At 47.1% G+C, this 25,071-nt stretch overlaps 1 long non-coding RNA gene across 1 annotated transcript in view; it reads left to right on the top strand.

Moving 5' to 3' along the window:
* LOC147011518 (uncharacterized) overlaps positions 1–10,224 on the top strand; it is a 34,926-nt gene extending 24,702 nt beyond the window's left edge. The window contains exons 3-4 of the long non-coding RNA XR_015051968.1: positions 3,636–3,683; positions 9,732–10,224. This is a non-coding gene — a long non-coding RNA (uncharacterized LOC147011518). The remainder of the gene's footprint in view (positions 1–3,635; positions 3,684–9,731) is intronic.
* Positions 10,225–25,071: the final 14,847 nt, after the last annotated feature.

Raw genomic sequence — 25,071 nt, 5'->3', positions numbered from 1 at the left:
AACTGCACCAAGGAAAAAACAAAACAAAATGAAACTTGGTCCATGACAAGTACTCATCAGGATCCGGTGTGATGTATGATGTCATAGGTGCTTTCATTATGTCATAATTGCACGTAGAACGCGACATCCGATCAGTATGAAAATTTTTGGGGATCATCTCGGAATAAATTGGTCCACAGAAAAAAAATTAATCGATGCAACCACGTGGTTCGCTAGCAATTTTTTTTTTTGAAGCTTCAGCGATCTTTTCTGAAACGGCTGAACAGATTGAGGCGAAAACTTTACATGTATGACCGCCTATCCCTGAGGAACAAAATGTTGACCTATGTCATAGGTCACATGTTGGATTTACCCAAAAAGCTTAAAAAAAAACCTCCAGAACAGCTGGACACATTAAGTGAAAATTTCAGATATGTTCTCCAAGCCTTGGTGATACCAGCGGTGTCCACAAATAATTGATAGGTCATATGGTCTAGCAGTCATAGTGGATCGAGCGATAATGTTAAAAAAAAAAATATTTCTCTTGAACCGCTTCATCGATCAAAGTGAAACTTCACAATTATGATCAAGTAATGAAGGGGAACACGTTTTAAATTTCAACCTGATTGAATGCATGGTCTGGCAACCACAATTATTTATTTGTTTTGATCTAGGTTATGATTATTATTTGAATAAGGCTCACTTGGCTGCGCCTGGATGTGTTCGAGGGAAGAGGAGTAGCAGCTGAAACCCAAATCATATTCATTCCTCCTGATGACTTCATCTTTGCTTGGGTTCCTTCTGAGAACTCCAATGCAGAACTTTACCTCTTTGGTCTTCCATTTGATTTGAATTTGTCCACAGAAAATTAATTTTAATCCCATTCTAAATTCAGTTGAATAACAATAAACGTCATGGGTGAGGGTCAAGTGGCTGATCGAAGCAGGAAGTCTTGGTACCTGGTCATCCCTACCAGCTGTTATAAAGTGGCAGTTCTAGTTATGCCTAAACTACACAAAAGTTCTCACAAGAGTCCGCAGTCTCTGATTGTCTTCACAGAAAGAGCAAAGTGTCAATAATAAATTTAAGAATATAGATACAAATCGTCAATATGAGGACAAATTTGTGTTTGAAATCATGATTTGAGAAAGCTTGGTATTAAGTGGACTCGTACTTTTGCACCCCCACTGTATCCAATAGAAAGCTCAGTCGAACCACTTACTGACTGCCCGATACTAAAGTTCAGGACCGTCCAGGTGACGAAGAAAGCTGAAATTTGTGTACCGACAGACATCGAAGCTGATACACAAGGAAAAAAATCACAGAATAGTCGGAAAACATCCGAAAATGAAAATATAAATCAAAGATAATAAAAACATTTTTAAAAGTGAGAAAAAAAAGAAAATACAGGTGAACGATCACAGGCAATGGGGAAGCACGGTAATTTCACGTTCCGGACATCAAAACCGTGAGACCAGGAAAAAAAAAAAAACAAATGCCCCTGAGAAATCGGAATTGTCTGGGGTCAAACATGTAAAAAGTGTTCCCCCCCCAGTCATTTGAACCTGTAGTGTCCATCTTGTTTACCCCGTGTAGCGAGGAGGGGAGTGCGGAAAGGAAAGGCAAGGAAAGACATTATATATATATATATATATATATATATATATATATATATATATATTGTATGTATTGTTGTGGTTGACGAAATTCGCAAACCACCATTCAGGTCCCTTAGGTGAGATATCTCTGTAAGTATATGTGTAGTTAGGCCCAAACCCGTTGTTTAGAGGGAATAAATGTCATTCATGCGGGCTGCGACCCTTTTAGATAGCCGTTTTTTCTTTTGCTATCTTTATTTTGGACCAGCCGCCATTACTACCACCACTAACCACGTCTCAACAGCCATCACACAACAACCACCAACCGCAACGCCGCTTCACAACAACAGCCACGACCTTTACCGTCACAACTCGCCCTCGCAACCATCGCATCACCGTCATTCCCACGCCGCTTGTGGGCACCGATACTGGACTCGTGCAGGGCGCGCACCGAGCAGGGGTGCAAAAGCGCCGGCCTTTCCGAAGAAAACGGATCAAAAACGACTCATGCCCACTTCTGTTCCGTCCTATCGGTGAGCGTGGGACGATTTGGCCCCGCCTCCAGGTACGTTGGAGTGTGGTCGCTATATGCAAATTCATGGATCAAAAAGCATTCACGCCCACTTTTCCTCGGTCCAATGGGGAGCCAGTTAGAGGTGAAGGGTCGGAGGTAAAGGGTCGAAGGTAAAGGAGCGAGGCCACGGGGGATATAAACGACCGCGTTCGTCAGTTCGCAGTTAAGAGTTGTCGGTGGAGCTGGGAAGAAGTGGTAGTAGTCAGAGTGAAGAGGACGGAGCTGTGGAGAGGTGGCGGCGGCGAAGGCGGTCGAGGGGGTGCTCGTGTCGGAGTCGGGGAGCTGCGGAGGGAGAGGCCGGCGGCGCGACCGAGGTCGTGGTGGAGACGCTCGTCGCGGGACCCGAGACAGGGAGATATCCTCCATCCCCCGAGCATCAACAACCCCCTCCTGTTTCCCCCCGCGCTGAGATAGTGCGAGAAGGGGGCCCCGTCCCCACCCCATACCAGGCAGTCCCAGCGAGGCCCGCGGAGTCGGGGCGCCAGCGCCATTTCGCGGCTCATCACCAGACGGGTAGGCCCGACGCGGTCTCGGCCCCAGGCCCGCCTCATCCTTGAGGGTGGTCCTTTTCTTTTGCTTTGGGTATATGTGTTGTCGGCGCCGTCTGTGAAGTAAAACTGCATAAGTGTTGCCGTGTGCTCGCGTAGTCGGTTAGATCTGCATTGTTGCATTTGCTTTTTGTGTAATATTGTGTTTCTTCTTCTTTTACATTTGCTTTTGGTGTAATTGTATATGGGTGCTTTCCGTTCATCGTGAAATAAATGTGCTTTATGTTGAACTGTTTTCCCGCTTCGCTTCGTCTTTTCCTCTATTGAATCTCCATCTTACTTCACGTAAAGGGTTGGTCGTGGGCTAAAACGCCCGATAATTAATCGAACCGTCGAGGCCGACGATAACACCGCTCGGTTATCCCGATAGTACGGAACGGGTCGCTTAAAGTGGCCCGTGTCCGAAGTCGACCTGCGGCGAGGTGCGATCGCCCGGTCTACCCTCCGTGTGGGTACTTAGGTAGGTCGAATTTGGCGAGCAACCCTATCCCACGCGGGGGCCGATTGGCACGATCGTGGTGAGGCCGAAAGGTCCACCCATGACTAGTTCCCGGCGTTAGTCCGAGAGGGTCACGACGGGATTGTCCGTCCGGTGGGCGACGTGCCGCGATTCGAGTTACGTGGCCGTTCGCACGCCGGCGGGCGCGAATCCGCAACAATATAAATAAAACACACACACGATATTGTCCAACGATTGTGATTTTTTTTTTCCAGTGTAACAGCTTCGATGTCCTTCAGCACACAAAATTTCAGCTTGCCACATCACCCGGCAGGTACTGATCTTTATCAGTCAATGAGTGAATCAGTGGTCAGATAGAGCTTTATTTACAATATTTTATATATAAACATGACTTCTCCACGATTTGTCCCTAACAACTCCCACTTTCCACAAAACACCCTTAACTTTGACCCCCCGGCGTGTGTGTGTCTGTGTAGGGAGGACAAAAGCTTCAGAACAGAAATCAGATCGGTGAATGCTTCAAGGTCGGTGAATCAGATCGAGCTTAATAACCACACACATACAAGGTTCATAAATGTATTTTTTATTTCTCGTGGCAAATCCACAGCATAATGGTTACGATCTGTAAAATTTATCATCCCTCCAACCCCATTCAATCACACCTCCCTTCTAACGCCAAAATATACCAGTTGCAAAATCCAAGGCAAAGGAAAATACATATATAGCAGTAGCTTCATGTAATTATTAACATCTATTCAAATAGCTCTTTTGTCTGTTTCTCTCTCTCACTTTTCTCAAAAGCGCACACCAAGTATAATACAGAACATTAAATCTCAGCTCTGGAAGAGACGTCTGGGAATCCGTTTTAAACCTCTGGGAAATGTTTCGGTCATAGACATGAGGCCCGCCAAAGCAAGGGAGCGAGAAGTCTCAGAAGGAGCTGCATGGGGGACTGCACTGATGTTTGAACGCGCATGGCCAGCCGGTGAATTAACCGGCCTGGTACAGCGAGGTGGGGCAGGTGACGTTCCGTCGATGAAAGCCCCGTCCCCCTGCCCAGTGGTGAAGCAGCTACCGGCGTTGTTTTTTTTTGCTTCTCCAAATGAGAAAGAGATCCGTCAGAGCATGACTTGGATCCATCACAATCTAAATCAACACGACTCAGACAGACCAAAACAAAAATAAGGAAATTATGCAGGTGGTCATAATTTTACAAAGAACAAGTACATCAAAGCCAGACAAAGCAAATGAAGAATCAAACATTGCACTGAGCTCGCCTGCATCGACAGCCTCAGATCACCGGTCTTCCCCCAGCACATAAATTTGTCCGATATGGTAAGGAAAGACCTTCTGATGCTTGCGAAACGTTTAGGGTACAGTAATGAATTTCAGTAAATAATGGGGGAAGAAAAATAACTTGGAATTGGGGGGGGGGAGGGAGAGAGGAGCTATGTTTAAAAAATCCGCACTGCTTGCCATCAGCAAACAGTCCAAGTGACAGGCACCTTTGTCCCGGCTTGGAACAACCGTGCAAAATGGGTTTTGCCAAGAGTCGTCGGTTAAGGCTCAAAAGGTGGAAAGCCACAGGAAGAGGGAAGTGAGAAAGATGAGCTAATCGAGAGAATTATTGGGGTTTGGTTGAAAAGGTAGGGGTGGGACCAAAAGGGAGGGATGAAAACCCGGTGGGTATAAAAGAAAAACAAGCACAGGATTTACAATTTCAAGAAATCAATAAGCCACAGGAACTTGCAGCTCAGGCTCAGACTTTATATAATAGCTTTGGACATCCGATGTGGAAGAAAACCATAGGTCAGAGGTGACCTTGAAGGCCGAGAACAGTGGCTCAGCCTTTTGCTGATATCCAAGCTGTGAGCTGCCGGCACACTCCGCCGCATGTGACGAAGTCGATGAGACAAACTTCCCAGAAAAAAAATGACAAACTGTGTCAGTCAGAGCACAATGGACGGCTGGTCGGGGTGGCAGGCACTGGCTGGGTACGGCCTTCACTGCCACGACTGTGGTGGGAAGTTGTTCACTTCTCCAATTTCCTGCATGGATGTACCACGGTGCGTGTATGTCAAACGTAGACGCATTCTTAGCTGTTGCTGTGGTGATTGGAGAAAATGGAGGAGGGTAAATTATTAAAGGGAAACAAACGTGATAACCAACTGGTACACTGAACAACCCACACAAGATAGGCATCCATATTGTCATGGATTGCTAATCCAAACTGTCTTTTTTAAAGGGAAATTTAATTAAAAATTAGGAACAAGAGTTCCGAGTTACTGGACTCGGCACCATAATACAAACAATTACAATGGCACTTGGTTGAGCACATACCTCCATCATGCTGAACTGTTTACATTTTGTAAATCATACCTCCATCACTCCATCATGCTGAACATCTAAAGTATTGATACTTGAACAGATTGGGCAAAAGATTGGCAGATGGAACATAACCTGAGCAAGTGTAAGGTGTTGGGAAAGAACAATGAAAATAGAGATTACAGGATACAAGGGGTAATTTTGGAGCGTGTCACACACGAGAAGGATCTGGGGGTGGTAATAGATACGGGAGGTAAGCAGGCAGCACAGTGCCAGGCAGCTGCAGGTAAAGCAAATAGGATTTTAGGTTGTATTCGGAGGGGGATCATTTATAAAAAGAGGTGGTGTTAACATTGTAAAGAAGTTAGTGAGGGCCACATCTAGAATATTGTGTGCAGTTTTGGTCACCACAACTCAGGAAGGACATAGATGCTGTTATTAAAGGGAGAGATAAAATAAGTGCAGATGAATTATTCAAGAGTCGGCAGTGATCGGACCAGTGGCCATTGCTTGAGAGTAAAGAGGAGGAGAGTTAAGATGGTAGTCAGGTAGGGGACTTTCGCTCAGAGTAGTTAATGCATAGAGTGGCCTCCCTGGAAAGGTAGTGGCAGCAGAAACAGGAGGTAAGTTTAAATTAGAATTAGATAGGTACCTGGAAGTTATGGAGACAGTGGGGCAGAGGGATGTTGGCTGGACTTTTTGGTAGCTTGAGCATTGATGGGTGATTGTGTGTGTGTGTGTTTGTGTGTGTGTGTGTGTGTGTGTGTGTGTGTGTGTGTGTGTGTGTGTGTGTGTGTGTGTGTGTGTGTGTGTGTGTGTGTGTGTGTGTGTGTGTACAGAGTGCTGTTGGTGGGGGTCTTGTCAAGGGGTGGTGTGTGGTTGATGTGTTTTTAACCAAGCCCATGTCCCCTCTCCTGAGGAGAAGGAAAAAAAATGAAAAAACACAAAACTTAAAATAAATTGATTGAAAAAATTTTGCATTTTCTTCTTTGGATGCTGTGTTGATAAATTAGTGTGGTGTTCACGAAGGCATGATGGACTGAATGGCCTCCACCTCTGTCCGATTTCCTTGTATCCTACCGATAGGACAGATCTGCACCAAAATCGAATTGGCTTGTGCTGGTCACCTAACCAACTCAACCACCTAATTTTGTCAAAACACTCAATAGCTTTTTGAGACAATGTGCTACATATAGATTTTGGCCCCATCACTCAAAGGTGAAGAATGACTGCAAAAATAAAAATAAGTAATAAAAAAAAGAAAAAGTTTCCAGATCCGGATCTTCACCAAAATCGAATAATTTTGTCCTTGTCACACACACACAACCTACCCACAAAATTGTCTGAACCCGTCTAACTTTTTGAGATATCTTGCTTGAAGACAGACAAGGGCAAAACCTTAGCCTCTGTCCACCTTAGGTGGCAGAGACAATGAAATGCCCACAGTTGTGCGAAATTTGGTATTTTTAGTGACGTGGGTTGGCAGGACGGCCTCGAGGAACACACACCCGCCTTCTAATCTGTCAAGCACGAGTTTGAATCTCAGCCATAACTTGGGAAACATATTCATATATGTGTGTGTGTGTGTGTGTGTGTGTGTGTGTGTGTGTGTGTGTGTGTGTGTGTGTGTGTGTGTGTGTGTGTGTGTGTGTGTGTGTGTGTGTGTGTGTGTGTGTGTGTGTGTGTGTGTGTGGTGTTGGCTTAATGATTTGGGTGGTGGGCTTGGGATCCTGGGATCCTGAGTTCAAATCCCACTCTCTGTTGAATTAATACCAGGTGGGGTTGACTCGGCCTGTCATCCTTCTGAGGTCGGCAAAAATGAGTACCAGCATGCTAGTATACTGTGTCGGAGTGGCGACCCGTCCGTCTCCCTCTCAGCGTTCTCCCTTCTCCTTCTCGACGTTCTCCTTCTCGACGTTCTCCTTCTCGGCGTTCTCCTTCTCGGCGTTCTCCGTCTCGGCATTCTCCGTCTCGGCGTTCTCCGTCTCGGCGTTCTCCTCCTCGGCGTTCTCCTCCTCGGCGTTCTCCTCCTCGGCGTTCTCCTCCTCGGCGTTCTCCTCCTCGGCGTTCTCCTCCTCGGCGTTCTCCTCCTCGGCGTTCTCCTCCTCGACGTTCTCCTCCTCGACGTTCTCCTCCTCGGCGTTCTCCTCCTCGGCGTTCTCCTCCTCGGCGTTCTCCTCCTCGGCGTTCTCCTCCTCGGCGTTCTCCTCCTCGGCGTTCTCCTCCTCGGCGTTCTCCTCCTCGGCGTTCTCCTCCTCGGCGTTCTCCGTCTCGGCGTTCTCCGTCTCGGCGTTCTCCGTCTCGGCGTTCTCCGTCTCGGCGTTCTCCGTCTCGGCGTTCTCCGTCTCGGCGTTCTCCGTCTCGGCGTTCTCCGTCTCGGCGTTCTCCTCCTCGGCGTTCTCCTCCTCGGCGTTCTCCTCCTCGACGTTCTCCTCCTCGACGTTCTCCTCCTCGACGTTCTCCTCCTCGACGTTCTCCTCCTCGACGTTCTCCTCCTCGACGTTCTCCTCCTCGACGTTCTCCTCCTCGACGTTCTCCTCCTCGACGTTCTCCTCCTCGACGTTCTCCTCCTCGGCGTTCTCCTTCTCGACGTTCTCCTCCTCGGCGTTCTCCTCCTCGGCGTTCTCCTCCTCGGCGTTCTCCTCCTCGGCGTTCTCCTCCTCGGCGTTCTCCGTCTCGGCGTTCTCCTCCTCGGCGTTCTCCTCCTCGGCGTTCTCCTCCTCGGCGTTCTCCTCCTCGGCGTTCTCCTCCTCGGCGTTCTCCGTCTCGGCGTTCTCCGTCTCGGCGTTCTCCGTCTCGGCGTTCTCCGTCTCGGCGTTCTCCGTCTCGGCGTTCTCCGTCTCGGCGTTCTCCGTCTCGGCGTTCTCCGTCTCGGCGTTCTCCGTCTCGGCGTTCTCCGTCTCGGCGTTCTCCGTCTCGGCGTTCTCCGTCTCGGCGTTCTCCTTCTCGACGTTCTCCTTCTCGACGTTCTCCTTCTCGACGTTCTCCTTCTCGACGTTCTCCTTCTCGACGTTCTCCGTTCTCCGTCTCGGCGTTTTCCTTCTCGACGTTCTACATCTCGGCGTTCTCTGTTCTCCTTCTCCTTCTTCGAAGGTGTTCTCCTTCTTGGCGTTCTTCATCTTCATCTTGGCATTCTTCATCTTCATCTCTGTTCTCCTTCTCGGCGTTCTTCATCTTCATCTTGGCATTCTTCATCTTCATCTCTGTTCTCCTTCTCCTTCTGAGAAGGTGTTCTTCTTCTCGGCGTTTTTAATATTTGCGCTTATTCATTTTGTGCAATCGATGTTGGGGGGGGGGGGACCATTCCCGAGCCTTCACGGAAAGATTTGGGAATAAGGAATCAAATGTGGGGGGGAGCTCTAACAACTAAGACAAGAAGGTCTTGACTGATCGCTGCCCAAATGCATCAAAGATGTTTCTCCCGTGATCTCTCACGGGAGAGGGGCAAAGAAGATACTGAAAGACAACCTTCTAAGGCGGCCCCATTGTACACAGTCTTCTCTTGGTGTGCAGGGCCACGTTTCTGCGTTGACAATCTTCGCGCTGACGGAACCGCACCGTGTGGTTGGCTTTTTTTTATCAAGTAAACGCGGACGTCGTTGGAGACACCTGTTGCGGACGTCGTTGGAGACACCTGTTGCGGACGTCGTTGGAGACACCTGTTGCGGACGTCGTTGGAGACACCTGTTGCGGACACCCAACAGCTGTGTTTTCCTCTAATTCCACAACACTCGCCTTCCAGCTGTTGCTTGTCCCGTCGAGCCTTTTCGGGTTTACTTCATTGCAGGATTTGAGGGACATTTCCTCGACGGGAAATCTTTGAACGACGTCATCATTTTAATTCACTTTGCACAGATTAAAAGGTTGGGACGAGCTGCAGTTTGAGCAGCAACAAGCGTTTCCATGTTTCAAACGTATTCTGACCGTGTTCTTCACGGAAAATCAAACAAACACAGCTTGATAATTTAATCTTGGTCTGTTAGAACAAAGTACACCCAAAGGTTTAATCACGGAAACGTTTCCAAGAAGGTAAACAAACAAATAAACAAACAAAGGATGAGAGGGAGGGACGGGGCTTCAACGTATCCCGGCATGCTTCACGCCTCTCACGTTCTCTCGTTATACAGTAATAATAATGATAATAATTAAAACTACGATGGTTAAACCTTCATTTGTTTGTTTTAAATGACATTTTACGCGTGTTTGATAATTTAATGGAGATTACTCTGTAAAACGTCTCCACACAGATAATCCCTCAGCGGACGTTATTCGTGCGTGTTCTTTCACACAAGATGGCGGTTTCCTCGCTGTCCTGTGGAGAGGTGTCTTGGTGCTGAGATGGATAAAACGGGACTGGTTTGTGACGGTTAAACGTTCATTTGTTTGTTTGAAATGACATTTTACACACGTTTGATGTTTGTTGCGTCTCCAAGTCACGTGACAGTGTTGTCAGAAACCCCGTCCGTCACGAACCGTGTGCTTTGTTCGAGTACGTTTTGAGGTAACTTGAGAACTGTATCGCTTGTACGTGTGTTACAGTGTGGAGATATTGTTTTCTTCTTGTTATTTCAGTCGATCACTGAAAACGAATCCGTGACTCACGTGACGCGTCACAAAGCAATATTTGTACGTCATCGAGGTCACGTGATTGAAGAGTGAAACTGGCGGTGCATTGATGTTGTCCTCGTTGCACCGCGGAACTACATCTACTATTTAAACAAAATTATTTCTCTTTTCCAATATTCTCAATCATCTATCTATAATTCCAGCAATCTGTGTGTGTCTGTGTGTCTGTGACCGCTGTTTCTCGACAACCACTGGTCCGATCTAATTGAAACTTGCCAGATATATTGCTGGGGACCTGAGGATGTGCCTTTACAAGGTTTGATATTAGTCAGACAAGTGCTTCCCAAGTTATGGCCATTAATTTACCAACCAATGACCGAACACGTTGCTGCGTAGGCGTGGCCGATGTGGAAGAGAACCTCAGCCGCGTTCGCCATTACGGGTTACAACGTACGGACTTCCGGATAGTGATGACTTCGTGTGTTCTAATAATTTCTCGATTTCTTATGCGCATTTATAGATAAACACAATGCCCCAAGTTATGATCGTTTTCATATTAGACAGTGCATACATTTTGTTAACATCAGAGTGAGCTGGTATGCTCCGAACCAGGCAGTAAATTTTAAACACGCGATAACTTACGATCGAAAATAAGCAAGTAGGAGACAAAATTTAAACAATGTGGTGTTTTTTGGTACCTTTTAGATGTTTTTTTGTTGCTGTTTTGGTACTTTTTCCCCCCCAGAAAATGGCGTCACACTGCAGAGAAAGTAGTTACCTGTACATCTATCTATAATTCCAGCAGTGTGTGTCTGTGACCGCTGTGTCTCAACAACCACTGGTCCGATCTCATTGAAACTTACCAGATATATTGCTGGGGACCTGAGGATGTGCCTTTTCAAGGTTAGATATTAATCGGACAAGTGCTTCCCAAGTTATGGCCATTTATTTACCAACCAATGACAGAAGACGTTGCTGCGGCCATTTATTTACCAAGCAATGACATGACACGTTGCGTAGGCGTGGCTGTGTAGGCCGGTGCATCGCCGGCGGACGATGACGTCGCAGTCCGTGCCGGTTACATGGCAGCGAATGTCATGGCAAGCAAAGATAGGGAGGTAAACTTGATTTTAATTGACTGTGTGTGGAAATGTTGTTGTCGCGAAAACGCGAGAGCGAAGGAACGGCCTGTGTGGCTGTCGTTTCTGGCTCGCGGTTTGAAAGGTTTTTTTTTTTGTTTGCACATACGGCCACGCACCTACGGGCACGCACTAGTCTATCTGTAATTCCAGCAATCTCTGTGCGTCTGTCTGTCCGTCTGTCTGTATGTGTGCCTGCGACCGCTGTTTCTCGACAACCCCTGGTCCGATCTAATTGAAACTTGCCAGGAATATTGCTGGGGACCTGAGGATGTGCCTTTTCAAGGTTTGATATTAATCAGAAAAGCGGTTCCCAAGTTCCAGCCAATTATTTGCCAACCAATGACAGGACACGGTGCTATGACGTCAGAATTTTTTTTTTGCACGTACGGCCACGCACGTACGGGCACCTACTCGTCTATAATTCCAGCAATCTGTGTGTGTGTCTGTGACCGCTGTTTCTCGACAACCACTGGTCCGATCTAATTGAAACGTGCCAGGTATATTGCTGGGGACCTGAGTATGTGCCTTTTAAGGTTTGATATTAATCGGATAAGTGGTTCCCAAGTTACGGCCATTTATTTACCAAACCAATGACAGGGAACGGTGCTTTGACGTCACAATTATTTTTCTTTTTTGCATGTACGGCCACACACGAGTAAGGCTAAGCTGAGAATTTAATGACAAAAGTGATTGTTAAACCCCGTGTCGGGCTGCTTGGTGGACGCGCTAATTATAAATTCCTCCATCTTGTTATGAAAAACGTTGTGACTCCAATATCTCAGTTCGAGCCAAGGCCTGAGGAAGTCCATGTGGGTCACAGATGACAAGGCATGATCAATCAAGAGTGTGTTCAGTTAAGGAGCACTCGCCAAGTGGCTTAAGCACTCAATTTGAAGCTGTTACGGAACGGCTGGCTTGGCAAGCAATAGCTAGCTGCTTGGTGACCAAACACCTGTGATGAAAGATGAAACAAGGATTCCAGAATTTTTTTTTTTAAATAAAACTGCCTGGAAATGAAAATACAGTATGTCAATCAACGTCGGCCATTACAGGTCTGCTCCCTTGGCTGGGACACGCTGCAGTTTGGGCAGCTTGCAAATAAAGCTCTCATTCTTCAATTGGTGTGCTTGTGCGTGTGTGTGTGTGTGAGTATGAGTCCAGCAGGAAATCTTTAAGAGACATGATGATAAATGAAATCATTGTAATATGAAACCAAAAGCACTTTCCAGAGACTTTCATCAACTTTTTAGGATATAACAACAACACTCATTATAATAATAATCTATCCATAATTCCAGCAGTGTGTGTGTGTGTGTGTGTGTGTGTGTGTGTGTGTGTGTGTGTGTGTGTGTGTGTGTGTGTGTGTGTGTGTGTGTGTGTGTGTGTGTGTGTGTGTGTGTGTGTGACCGCTGTTTCTCGACAACCACTGGTCCGATCTAATTCAAACTTGCCAGGTATATTGCTGGGGACCTGAGGATGTGCCTTTTCAAGGTTTGATGTTAATCGGACAAGTGGTTCCCAAGTTATGGCCACTTATTTACCAAACCAATGACAAGACACGTTGTTGCGTGGGCGTGGCCGATGGGGATGGAAAGTTCAGCCGCGTTCCCCATTACTGGTTACAACGTACGGACTTCCGGATAGTGATGACCGTGTATTCTAATAATTTCTCGATTTCTTATGCGCATTTATAGATAAACACAATGCCCCAAGTTAAGATCGTTTTCATATTAGACGGTGCATAAATTTCGGTAACATCAGAGTGCTGGGATGCTCCGAACCAGGAAGTAAATTTTTTTTCTCTCTCTTCTCTTCTCTTTTTGTTTTTCCTTGCCACGACATTGTGAAAAGGTAAAATACTTTGGTGCTGATTGAATAATTGGGTATTAAAACTAAATGCGAATAATCGTAACTGAGAATAATATGCGAACTTCTGGGTCACGCACGTCCGGGCACACGAGAGCGAAGAAACGGCCTGTGTGATTGTTGTTGCTCGCGGTTTGAATATTTATTTATTTTACGGGCACGTACTAATAATAATAATAATAATAATTATTATTAATAATTTGAATAATAAGAGCAATCAGAGATTTCAGACTCTCGCCAGGGCTTCTGAGTGGTGTATTTTTTTATTATTGTTGGTTTTAGGGTAAATCCAACATGGCTGCCTACCATGTGGCCGATGATATGTGTGTGTGTGTGTGTATATATATATATATATATATATATATATATATATATATATATATATATATATATATATATATATATATATATATATATATATATATATATATATATATATATATATATATATATATATATATATATATATATATATATTGTTGTGGATTTGGAAAGCTACCACACTTAACATTCAGGTCCTTGAGCTCAGTTATATCGGTAAGTACATGTTGCCAGTTAGGGTCCCAACCCTGGTCTAATGGGTAATTAAATGTTCCTGTGAAGTTGTTTTAAGAGTTTGATTTTCTTTTGGTTATTTTTTACACCACCAACTACATCATCGACTCCACCGCCAACCACACCGCATCGCCCTCGCCTTCGCTTCACTCCCGTCACCACGCCAACGTGGCCAATCGGCGGGGAGCCGGCGTCTTCCGCGCTCTGCCTCCGACCCAGCACCGTCGTCATTAACCACGCGGTCTGAGGAGAGGCCGTAGGCGGAGCCACGAACACCCCCCCCCGCTGGAGACTCCGCCCAAGGGAGTACCCTGCCCACCACGCACTTGTCCAGTCGGGAGCGGACGAGGAGTCACATGGGGCCTCCGGTCCAATGGGAGGGCGAGTGGGGAGGAGAGAAGCATTTGTTGAGCGGGAGGGGGGATATAAGGTGTGTTCTGAGGAGATTTCGTCGTCGTTCGTTCCCTGCTTGTCTTCTCCTGTTTTTCTTCTCTGCCCGGCTCATCACCTTGGCTTCTGAAACGACCTCATCCCGGGCCCAGAGCTTCGCGTCATCGCCTTTCACCTGGCGAGGACGGCGACACCAGTCGCACGACCAGGGGACGTCCAGCTGCGCGCACGTGGCCAGCTACCCTGACCCTCAGCCCGACTGTCCTCCGGGCTGGAGGTCCCATTAAAGACCCAGGGGGTCCAGTTCTGTCTGGGTGTGCGTGTGTCTGTTTGTGGCGCCCGTCTTGTAAGTAGTGAATTGTATAAGTGTCTGTATTAGTTGGGTCATCTGGAGAACTTCCGTGACCGTGGAGAGCGAAGGTTGGTTTCTCAATGGATTTGTCTTCTATGAGGGTTAATTTGAAAAAATAGCGGGGGTGACCCTCGTGAAAGTATGGGCTAACTCCGCTGGGGGCCAAAAACCAAAATGGCCACCACCCACCATCTTGATAATTGGTTTTTCAATGGATTGGCCTAAAATTCTGATCAGCATATGCTTACTGGGTTTTTTGGGGTCGAGGAATTCATATTTAATATCAGTTTTATGATCCGACCTCATTATGGCCTCCAAATCAAAGATGGCCGCCACCCACCATATTGTAAATTGGTTTTTCAATGGTTTGGCCTAAAGTGCTGATCAGCATATGCTTTCTGGGGTTTTTGGGGTCGAGGAATTCATATTTAATACCAGTTTTATGATCCGGCTTCGTTATGGCCTCCAAATGAAAGATGGCCGCCGTCTGCCATATTGTAAATTGGTGTTTCAATGGTTGGTGCAAACAATTGCCCACCCTCCCCAAAGTGACGAAAGTCCTGATCCCAAAATGACCCATCTAATGAAATGTGCATATACTCCAACATGTTTATTCATCATTTCAGCAACAGTTGTGGTGGATTACATGTTAACTTAGGTCCTTTGGCTTCATTTCTGTCATGAAATCCATTTAATCACAAAACCTGGGGCACGTTTAGGGTAAACGAAGCACTCCAAGACCCTTTGAATTTTCAGGTGCCCTGCCTGAACACCTTAGTTACTCATCCGAATCTGTAGATTCCCCGATCTCACTTTCATCATCACTGCATTCATCATTGCTATCGTCTGGGCAGTCAGAAAGTTTGAGCTTCTTTGGCAAGGCAGGGCTGGTGTGGCGCACTGGTTTGCACTTCCCATTTATGATTTCCCAACCATGGCCGATTGGGGACGAATGCTCAACCAAGCTGTAATGGAGTTGTCAGTAGGTGATGAAGTTCATTCGTTCCACATGTTGATTCAACGTGTCTTCATCGGGTGGAAGTCGGGCTGTACTCTTTTTCTTCATTTTATGTCACTTGAAAGCTCTGGCCTGTCCACAAGTACCATCTGCATTCTCATCGTAGACCTTTGAAAGGACAAATGCTTTCATATCAGCTTTAATATCGTCCTGTAATTCAAGACTCTTCCCAACTCGCCCAAGAAGCTCTCTAGCTTCAGGATCATTCACACACTTCTCCAGCAGTTTTTTTTTCCCATGACCATAGAAACCTGATGTGTGATCACTACCGGTTATCACATGGAGAGGTATAATAATATTTGCGACATCCTCTGAGAGCATGGCATGACAATTGACTAAACTATCCTTGCATTTAATCAGCAGATCACCATGAAGTTGATGTGAGACATATGCCGCTTGGACATACACATCTGTGTCCTCACTGTCTATAACAACTGCCCCAGTGACGTTGTTGGTCCGTAGTCTGGTATAGACAGATAGTAGCATTGTATCTGCCTCAGGATGCTTGAATCCAAAGTCTGTGGTCGGCACGCATGTGCTCAAGTCGATTGACTTCTCACCCTTGCAGTATATGATGCTACCTTTCACTTGACCAACATGTGTTTTCATCTGTTCCATCACAAGTTTTTGCAATCTGACCTTGTTATCCGAATTGACCATTAGTTTGTTGAACTCAACAGATCCTGGAAATATGTCTTCAGGCTTGGGAAAAACATTTGGGATGTGTTGATGTTTGGCTGCCTGTCGCTTGTGCTCATCATCCTTGATGCTGAACTGAAGGTCATACCTGTCATTGACTAGAATGATCAGACGTGCATCAGCATGGCGTGAGATGACAATATTGCAGATCTTATCTAAATAGTAATTCCAGCGATATTGCAAACCATCCCTTTTTACGGCCTCACGATCGTCCGATGTGGGGGTGGCGAACTGCCAGATCAGTCCCATGTCCACAAGATTGATGTGGTTCTGTGGTTTCTCAGGAACTGGGTGTTGCTTGAATTTGTACAACAGCTTGCTCTTACAGGTTTTTTGCATTGAGCCATCTACATTGTAGACAGACAAGCACTCATCAGTAACTCGCCATTCTAGAACCGACTCAAGTTTGACCATACCAGATCCCACTGTAAGGTCTAATCAAGGTAGCCAACCCAGACTTCTCCATTTGGGCCACTTTCATGGCTGTACCAGATGGGATACAGACCTGGTCCCTTGCAAAATTCAGTATTTTATTCCTGTGAATTGTTGCAGTGAGAGGCTAGATCTTCGGAAAAACACGCTCCTGTAGGAAAGTTTCAACCTGCGTCTGACCATCTTGTAGTGAGTGCTGTCTTGAGGTCATTGACTAGCTGCGGTGAGGCAACCAGACCGGACTGTAGCGATCTTAGTGTTGGTTTTGATTCATCAAATGGATTGGCTTCAAACTCAGTTAAGCATACTTGTAGATCCTGAACTACCTGCTCATCTTTTTTCATTCTAGCTGGTTGACACTCAGCATGTTTCCTATTTCGACACTTGCACTTGAGATTCTGATTAACAGCAGCTTTTACCCTTGCAACATTGTTTCCATTCCTTGTTGTTGAAAAGAGTTGCTTCTCATTCTGCAGGAGTTGAAGCCACACTGATTTCAACTTCGAGTTGAGATTCATAGTCATTTCTATCCAAAGGTCCATTGGCTGGCAAGAATAGGGCAGCCCTGTCATTGACTGTGCAAAATTCTCATTGAAGAAGGCCATTTGTTCATCTGACAGTGAAGACAGCATTGCCCAATAATCGGGCAACCACCGCCCATAATCATGGTTATCATACGCCATCAGTCCAGGCAACATGTGGTATGTTGATGATAAGTATTGCGGGCCATTTCGTGCATGACATGCATCAATACTTTGAACTAGAGGATCAGTCATTTCTTTGAACAAGAGCCAGAAGTCACCCATGTCAGTACCAGTCTTCTCATAAACTTTTTTAATCAGCTCCTTCATCTCATCCTCCTCCTGGAGATCACTGTGTGCCTTTTGAAGGGCCTCTTGTGTCTCAGTAAGTGCATTGTGAAGAATGTCCACATTGGATTTGCTGATCAGCACTGTAGGCCTGACCATTGAAACACCAATTTACAATATGGCGGACGGCGGCCATCTTTGATTTTGAGGCCATAACGAGGCCGGATCATAAAACCGATATTAAATATGAATTCCTCAACCGCAAAAACCCCAGAAAGCATATGCTGATTAGCACTGTGGGCCAAACCATTGAAAAACCAATTTACAATATGGCTGGTGGTGGCCATCTTTGATGTGGAGGCCATAATGAGGTCGGATCATAAAACTGATATTAAATATGAATTCCTCGACCCCAAAAACCCCAGAAAGCATATGCTGATCAGCACTGTAGGCCAAACCATTGAAAAACCAATTTAGAAAATGGCGGGTGGTGGCCATCTTTGATTTGGAGGCCATAATGAGGTCGGATCATAAAACTGATATTAAATATGAATTCCTCGACCCCAAAAAACCCAGAAAGCATATGCTGATCAGCACTTTAGGCCAAACCATTGAAAAACTAATTATCAAGATGGTGGGTGGTGGCCATTTTGGTTTTTGGCCCCCTGCGGAGTGAGCCCACACTTTCGCGAGGGTCACCCCCACTATTTTTTGAAATTAACCCTCATAGAAGACAAATCCATTGAGAAACCAACCTTCGCTCTCCACGGTCACGGAAGTTCTCCAGATGACCCAACTATATATACTTGCATTCCGAATAGAACTTGGCTGTAGGCTTTTGCTCTTGTCTTGTCCCCATTCCCTCATTCATTGACTGCATGCCTGTGTTCAAATAAATGTCCCCCATTGTTGAACGTGAACCTGCTCGTTGCGTCCCTTTCCTTCATTGGCTGAGCATGTCGTGCGTGTGAGGGATTAGTCGACCATTGCTCGGGTTCAAAGATAATTGGGCCGGCGGAATTCGGCGATATCACAGCTCGGCTACGCACACGGAACGGGCCGCTTAAGCGGCTCGCTTCCGTACGAGTTCCTTCGAGGGTGAAGTATCCCGGTAGCTGGATCACGTGGGTACTTAGGTAAGTTGAAGTTGGCAATTAACCATACCCCACGTGATTCCCCCATTGGCGTATTTCGGTCCAAAATAACCAGGACCCGTCGACCCGGGCTTACCCGGGCCGGCGATCTGTAAATTAAGGGCGATCGAGCCGAGACGGCCCCACTGCTTCATCAAGGGTCTTGCTCGTGGTGACGCGCCGGCGGGAAACCACAGCAATATATATATATATATATATATATATATATATATATATATATATATATATATATATATATATATATATATATATATATATATATGTGATCCTTTAGTTCCTCATGGGCAGGTGCTCTACTTGTAAAATCTCGATTTGTTCAGCCACTTCAGAAGATTTTTGAAGGTTTTTCAAAAAAACCAATATGGCTGCCGAGTCACGTGACCAATGACGTAATTATATATTTTTTTCTGTGGACCGTTTTATCTTTAATGACCCTCAAAAGTTTTCATACTTATTGGATGTGGTGTACTGCATATGCAATTATGACATAACGAGGGCACCTATGACATAAAATTAAAAATCAAGCTCATTCCCCATGAGGAGTACTTGCTATGTGCCAAGTTATAATTTTTTCCTTGGTTTGGTTTCAGAGATAGAGGTCCAAAGTTTTTCTGTTTTTTTCAGTATGGCTGCCACACCACGTGACATCTGACATCATAATTATCATTAAAACATTCCATAAGCAGTTGCACCAAGTGAAAAATCTCTCAATCTGACTAGCAGTTGCAGAGAAAAACACGAAAGTTCTGTGTGGACAGACAAAGGGACCCAAATGTTTTACCCTCTCCTTTGGCAAGGGTAAAAATCAAATCTACATTTACTTTTCATGAATATTGTGACGTCCACGGGACTTGAACAGTCCCGCCAACGTAGAATGAGCCGAAACGATGGAGGCGGTTTATTTATTTATAACCCAAACATGGCGGTTCTAATCGCTCTACCGCAAACGGGACGAGGAAGGTGGCACGAGTCACTTTTCACTGAGTTGATGTTTATTTGTTTTTATTATTACCAGAAATAACAAGACTCGGCAAGAAGAGGGATCAGGGGCGATTCGACGGGATGGTGTGGGATCGGGCGTGGGGAAAAACACAGACAATTCCAATGAATATACAGTTCTCAATCCTTCGAAGGCGCCAAGCACACACACACACACACACACACACACACACACACACACACACACACACACACACACACACACACACACACACACACACACACACACACACACACACACACACACAAAACGTAGCTATTTCTGGTGATCAGGCTGGACCGTGGTGTGGACGCAACTGTCCCTGGATCGGCGTCGGACGAGCTGGCCTTGCTCTCGTCAGGGGGGCAGGAGAAACCGTCGTGCTGTCGACCTCCTGGTCTTGGCCCAAGTCCGCTCACAGCCGCCAGGGAACCAGTTCTGGCGCCAAGTTGCGAGCAGGAGAGGGAGGCAGGTCTGCCCGCCGTTCGACCCCGTACTCCGAGTCAGCAGAACCCCAGAGCCAACCAACGTGAGGCACGAGGCTCAGCAAGGCTCCAAGACATGATCAAGAACACGATCGAATCAGCACAACAACAAGGACGCTCTCCGCGCAGCAGCCTCGACACCAAAAAAAACCACGATCTTTTTGGTTGTGATCTTCTTCCTCTCCCTTTTCGACCCCGAACAGAACCTTTTTATCCTCCTGTCCTCGTCACTTCCAATCGAGCCATTTATTGGCCCATCGCCGCCGTCGCCTTCTGCCAATCGTGATCACGGGGCGGAGCCATCCGCTGCACTGTCCTGTGATGTCACGGCCAGTCTCCAGAGAATACCAAAAGGGGTTTACGCAGACACACTTACCCTATCCCGTGTCCCTATCTAATTACGTGACAATTATCATTTCCCCCTTGAAGAAATGAACATTTACTAGACAACTTATCACCACTGAATTGCTACTTATTACATCGAGATCCTGGTAAACTCGAACAGCATGGCATACCTAATTAAACATCCGAATTACCCTTTGAATACATACCCCCCCCTCAAACGTAACACTGCCCCCTCCTCTGGTACCGCAGCTCCTGCAAGGTATATCACAGGCGCTACCGTACCAGCCTTAACACTTACTGACTCACACCTAATTAACCTAACAAAATAAAGTAGGAGGGGCAATGGGCAGCGAGTCGCAGCTAACTTACCTATCCTGCTTAATGTACTACCCCCTTATGGCCTTATCCTCGCCTAAACAATCATTCGTTTTTTTTTTATTTTTTTTAATTTTCTTTATTTTATCACATGAGAGCACTGAGCGAAGTTGCACTCCATCTTCTGGATCATCGCTCTTGCCCAGCACTCTTCCAGTGATCTGGGGAGGGGAAACAAAAGGTTCCACAAAAACACAACACTTATACTTTACATTCCTACTCTAAGCCTTAACGACACTATTCACAGGATATTTACACTTGACCGCCTCCCCCAGTGGATGCTAATAGACCCAGCGTTACCTGGGGAGCCAATTTCAAATTTGCTTGCCCCAAAATTATGCGGACATCATGCCCTAGCTGCACCTGTCAAGTTGTGCGGGATCGAGTGGGACCCATACATCTTCACAACACTCACACCATGGTCATCATCACATTTCTAGGTCATGGTCCTCATTTTAATCATGCAGGCTGAATCCCGTCGTGGCCGTGGGGTGGGTTACCACAAGATGATGGGGGCATCTCAGGTGCAACCATGCCCACAGGTAAGCTTTAGTCCAACCCAGACGTTTCTCTGCCCCGCTCCCTTTGATTCCCACCCCCCTGGTAGCCATCAGCTCTCATCCCGTACAACACACTGGAAGGGGTCTCACTAGCTCCTCTGGCCTTCCTGGGTCGCCAAGGTCCTACTCGCCTTGGTCGCCCAACCAGACCCTCTCCCAGTTGGCTCCAGACACTGTCACCATTAGCCACCAGGGGTGAATCTCCTTGAAGGGGGTCGCAATTCCCGCTCACCGTGAGCTTCAGCAATCCCTGTGGACAAGCACATCATCCCCACCCACAAAACCCACATGACTCCCCCACCCCATCGGCCTTACATGTGACACCTGCATTTCTAACACTTCACCGACCATGACCTTCCCTGTTACCACACCATATCCAATGAAAAAAACAATGTGTGCACCATACATTTCACTTCTTCACTGAAAACAACTCGCACAGCACTTCTCACCCGATCCATGCACCAGCCATTGGACAGCCACTCGTGCCCGCTTTGTTTCCAATTATCCACTGTCCCGATTGTCACTCTAAAACCCAGCAGAACTTACAAACCCATGCCAATTTTCCCACAATTCATTTTTTTTTCCACTAAAGGAGGCACTTCGCCACAATCTCACCAGCCGTGCATGGCCCTATATGCTTAGCCCGATCTAGTCTCCCGGACCCCCGACAGTGATCTCCGGACCCGACCTATGAAAGGGCATCTCGGATAGACCTGGCGGTTCAGCAGGAGGATTCACCCTCTCCGAGTCTAAAAGTCTATTGGAGGGTCCCTCCATCACCGGGGACCGGCAATATCGTTGCATGTGTCCTCTTCGCCCGCACCAGAAACAACTCCCCATAATAGGCCCCCGTGAGTATCGGTGAAATGTCTCCTCCGGTTCCGGACCCCCTCGGCCATAATCGAATTTCTCTATTGGCTGGGCTGGACCCCGCCGCTTTGGCGCACTAACTACCGGATTACCCTTTATCAAACTCGACAGTTTCTGGCAAATTTCCTGAAACATTTGTGTAATGCCAATTTCTCCCAGCCCCCCTCCCTGATCCTGGATCTCCGCCTGTCGGATCGTCACCGATGGCCTCTCGGGCACCCGACCCGGCCGACTCCACGAGGCCAGCCTGGCCGCGCACTCGGCCGCTCGGTGCACGGTGGGTGGATCCTGTAGCTCCACTAGCGCTCGGACCTCAGGGTCAGGAAGAGCAGCTAAAAATTTCTCGAGTGCCAGTCTGTCCCATGCCTCCACTGTAAGGTCCCGATACGCGATCCTGACTGATTGGTAAATGTCCTGTGCCAGCTCCTGCACTATCTCACCCGGCTTTAATCTGCGGTGCTGGAGCTGGGCCCGCACCAGATCACAGTTTGCCGCGAACCCAAACCGACGGCTCAACGCCTCGCAAATGTGGGAGCTGGTCAACATCCCTCCGCGATCACGTTTAACACATCTGCGGCTGGTCCCCGCAACATTGCCACCAAATTCCCTTTACGTTCCCGCTCATTCCACCCGTTTAGTCGGGAAATGCACTCAAATTGCGTCAGAAAAGCTTCAACGCTCCCTGACCTGTCAAAATTTACCAGGGGGATCACTTTTACGGTGGCCCACTTCTCAGTTTCTCCCTTGTCCGAATCCAGCCCAGGGATCAAACACCCTTGTGGCTGCGTATCCAATTTCGGAGCCCACTGTGGCCAAAGATGTTTTGTGGTGAGGGTCTCATGGGTCAATTTTGCCTCCTGTTCCAAACGTTGAATGGACCGATTCCCCTCTTCCCGCAGGATCTTCTGGGCCCGCACAACCTCCTCCAAGGCTCCGTCGCGAGTTTGTAGCTGCTCCTCAACCAACCCGGACACTCTACTTACAAAAGACGGCTCTACCAGGCCTTTATCCAAGACTTCATCTTGGCTCATAATTTTATCTTGTTCATCCAAACGAGCCTCCAATCCTTTTACCTCCTCCGCCAAATTCATCCCTTGCTTCCTCAGCTCTCCCCACTTTTCAACTTGCAGCTGCATACGAGCATCCACACAGGCACGATGACGTTCCAGGCTTTCATCCACTTTATCAACCCGAATGTTCGTTGCATCAATTTTATCTACCAATTTTTTCCGTATATTTTCCCCCTCCAATGTAATTTCTACCTTTGTTTCCTCCAATCTATCCTCGAATTTACTTTGTATTTCCCCCAATTTAACATCCACACACTCCTGCATCTCAGTTTTCATTTTCTCCATCTTTTCCCCCAATTCATCCCTCATTAAATCAATCCGTGCACCCAACTGTACCCCCATTACCCACAATTGATCTGTCATTTCTGCCCTCTGTGTCACGAATTGATTTTCCATTTGTGCCGTCATTTCTGCCATTTGTGCCCCCTGTGCCGTCATTTTTGCCCCCTGTGCTGTAATTGCACTCATTAAACGTTCCAACATTGTCCAGATCGTCATCGTGCCGGTTTCCGGCGCTGCTGGCTCCGTTACGGGCGATGAAGCACGGTCCACGCTCGGAATGGGGGAGGTTCCAACCCTACCCCCGTCTCTCCCTTCTTCCCCCGACTCGCTGCCAGACACGTGGCCTTCCTCCTCAAACATCTGCACATCCGCCATGGTGCAGAAGTCCCGTTTGCCGCCAATTAATTTAAATTTGAAAAATCCCGCCAAAATTTTCCCGCGCTCGCGCGCTTTTCTGTAGTAATTTTATATTCCAATTCGTGGCGAGATTTTAATCTTGGTATATTCTCCCGATACCAAATATAATTTAGAGGGGTTCGAACATCCCACTCCTGACACCAATGTGACGTCCACGGGACTTGAACAGTCCCGCCAACGTAGAATGAGCCGAAACGATGGAGGCGGTTTATTTATTTATAACCCAAACATGGCGGTTCTAATCGCTCTCCCGCAAACGGGACAAGGAAGGTGGCACGAGTCACTTTTCACTGAGTTGATGATGTTTATTTGTTTTTATTATTACCAGAAATAACAAGACTCGGCAAGAAGAAGGATCCGGGGCGATTCGACGGGATGGTGTGGGATCGGGCGTGGGGAAAAACAGACAATTCCAATGAATATACAGTTCTCAATCCCTCTAAGGCGCCAAACACACACACACACACAAAACGTAGCTATTTCTGGTGGTCAGGCTGGACCGTGGTGTGGACGCAACTGTCCCTGGATCGGCGTCGGACGAGCTGGCCTTGCTCTCGTCAGGGGGGCAGGAGAAACCGTGGTGCTGTCGACCTCCTGGTCTTGGCCCAAGTCCGCTCACAGCCGCCAGGGAACCAGTTCTGGCGCCAAGTTGCGAGCAGGAGAGGGAGGCAGGTCCGCCCGCCGTTCGACCCCGTACTCCGAGTCAGCAGAACCCCAGAGCCAACCAAGGTGAGGCACGAGGCTCAGCAAGGCTTCAAGACACGATCAAGAACACGATCGAATCAGCACAACAGGACGCTCTCCGCGCAGCAGCCTCTACACTATAAAAAGAAACACGATCTTTTTGGTTGTGATCTTCTTCCTCTCCCTTTTCGACCCCGAACAGAACCTTTTTATCCTCCTGTCCTCGTCACTTCCAATCGAGCCGTTTATTGGCCCACCGCCGTCGCCTTCTGCCAATCGTGATCACGGGGCGGAGCCATCCGCTGCACTGTCCTGTGACGTCACGGCCAGTCTCCAGAGAATACCAAAAGGGGTTTACGCAGACACACTTACCCTATCCCGTGTCCCTATCTAATTACGTGACAATTATCATTTCCCCCTTGAAGAAATGAACATTTACTAGACAACTTATCACCACTGAATTGCTACTTATTACATCGAGATCCTGGTAAACTTGAACAGCATGGCATACCTAATTAAACATCCTAATTACCCTTT

The sequence above is a fragment of the Eptatretus burgeri genome, chromosome 15 (assembly GCF_056783735.1).
Source record: "Eptatretus burgeri isolate ZD-2024b chromosome 15, Ebu_testis_v1, whole genome shotgun sequence".
Taxonomy (NCBI): Eukaryota; Metazoa; Chordata; class Myxini; order Myxiniformes; family Myxinidae; genus Eptatretus; species Eptatretus burgeri.
Note: the sequence above shows the minus strand (reverse complement) of the source record. Positions and strands in the feature narration are given on the sequence as shown.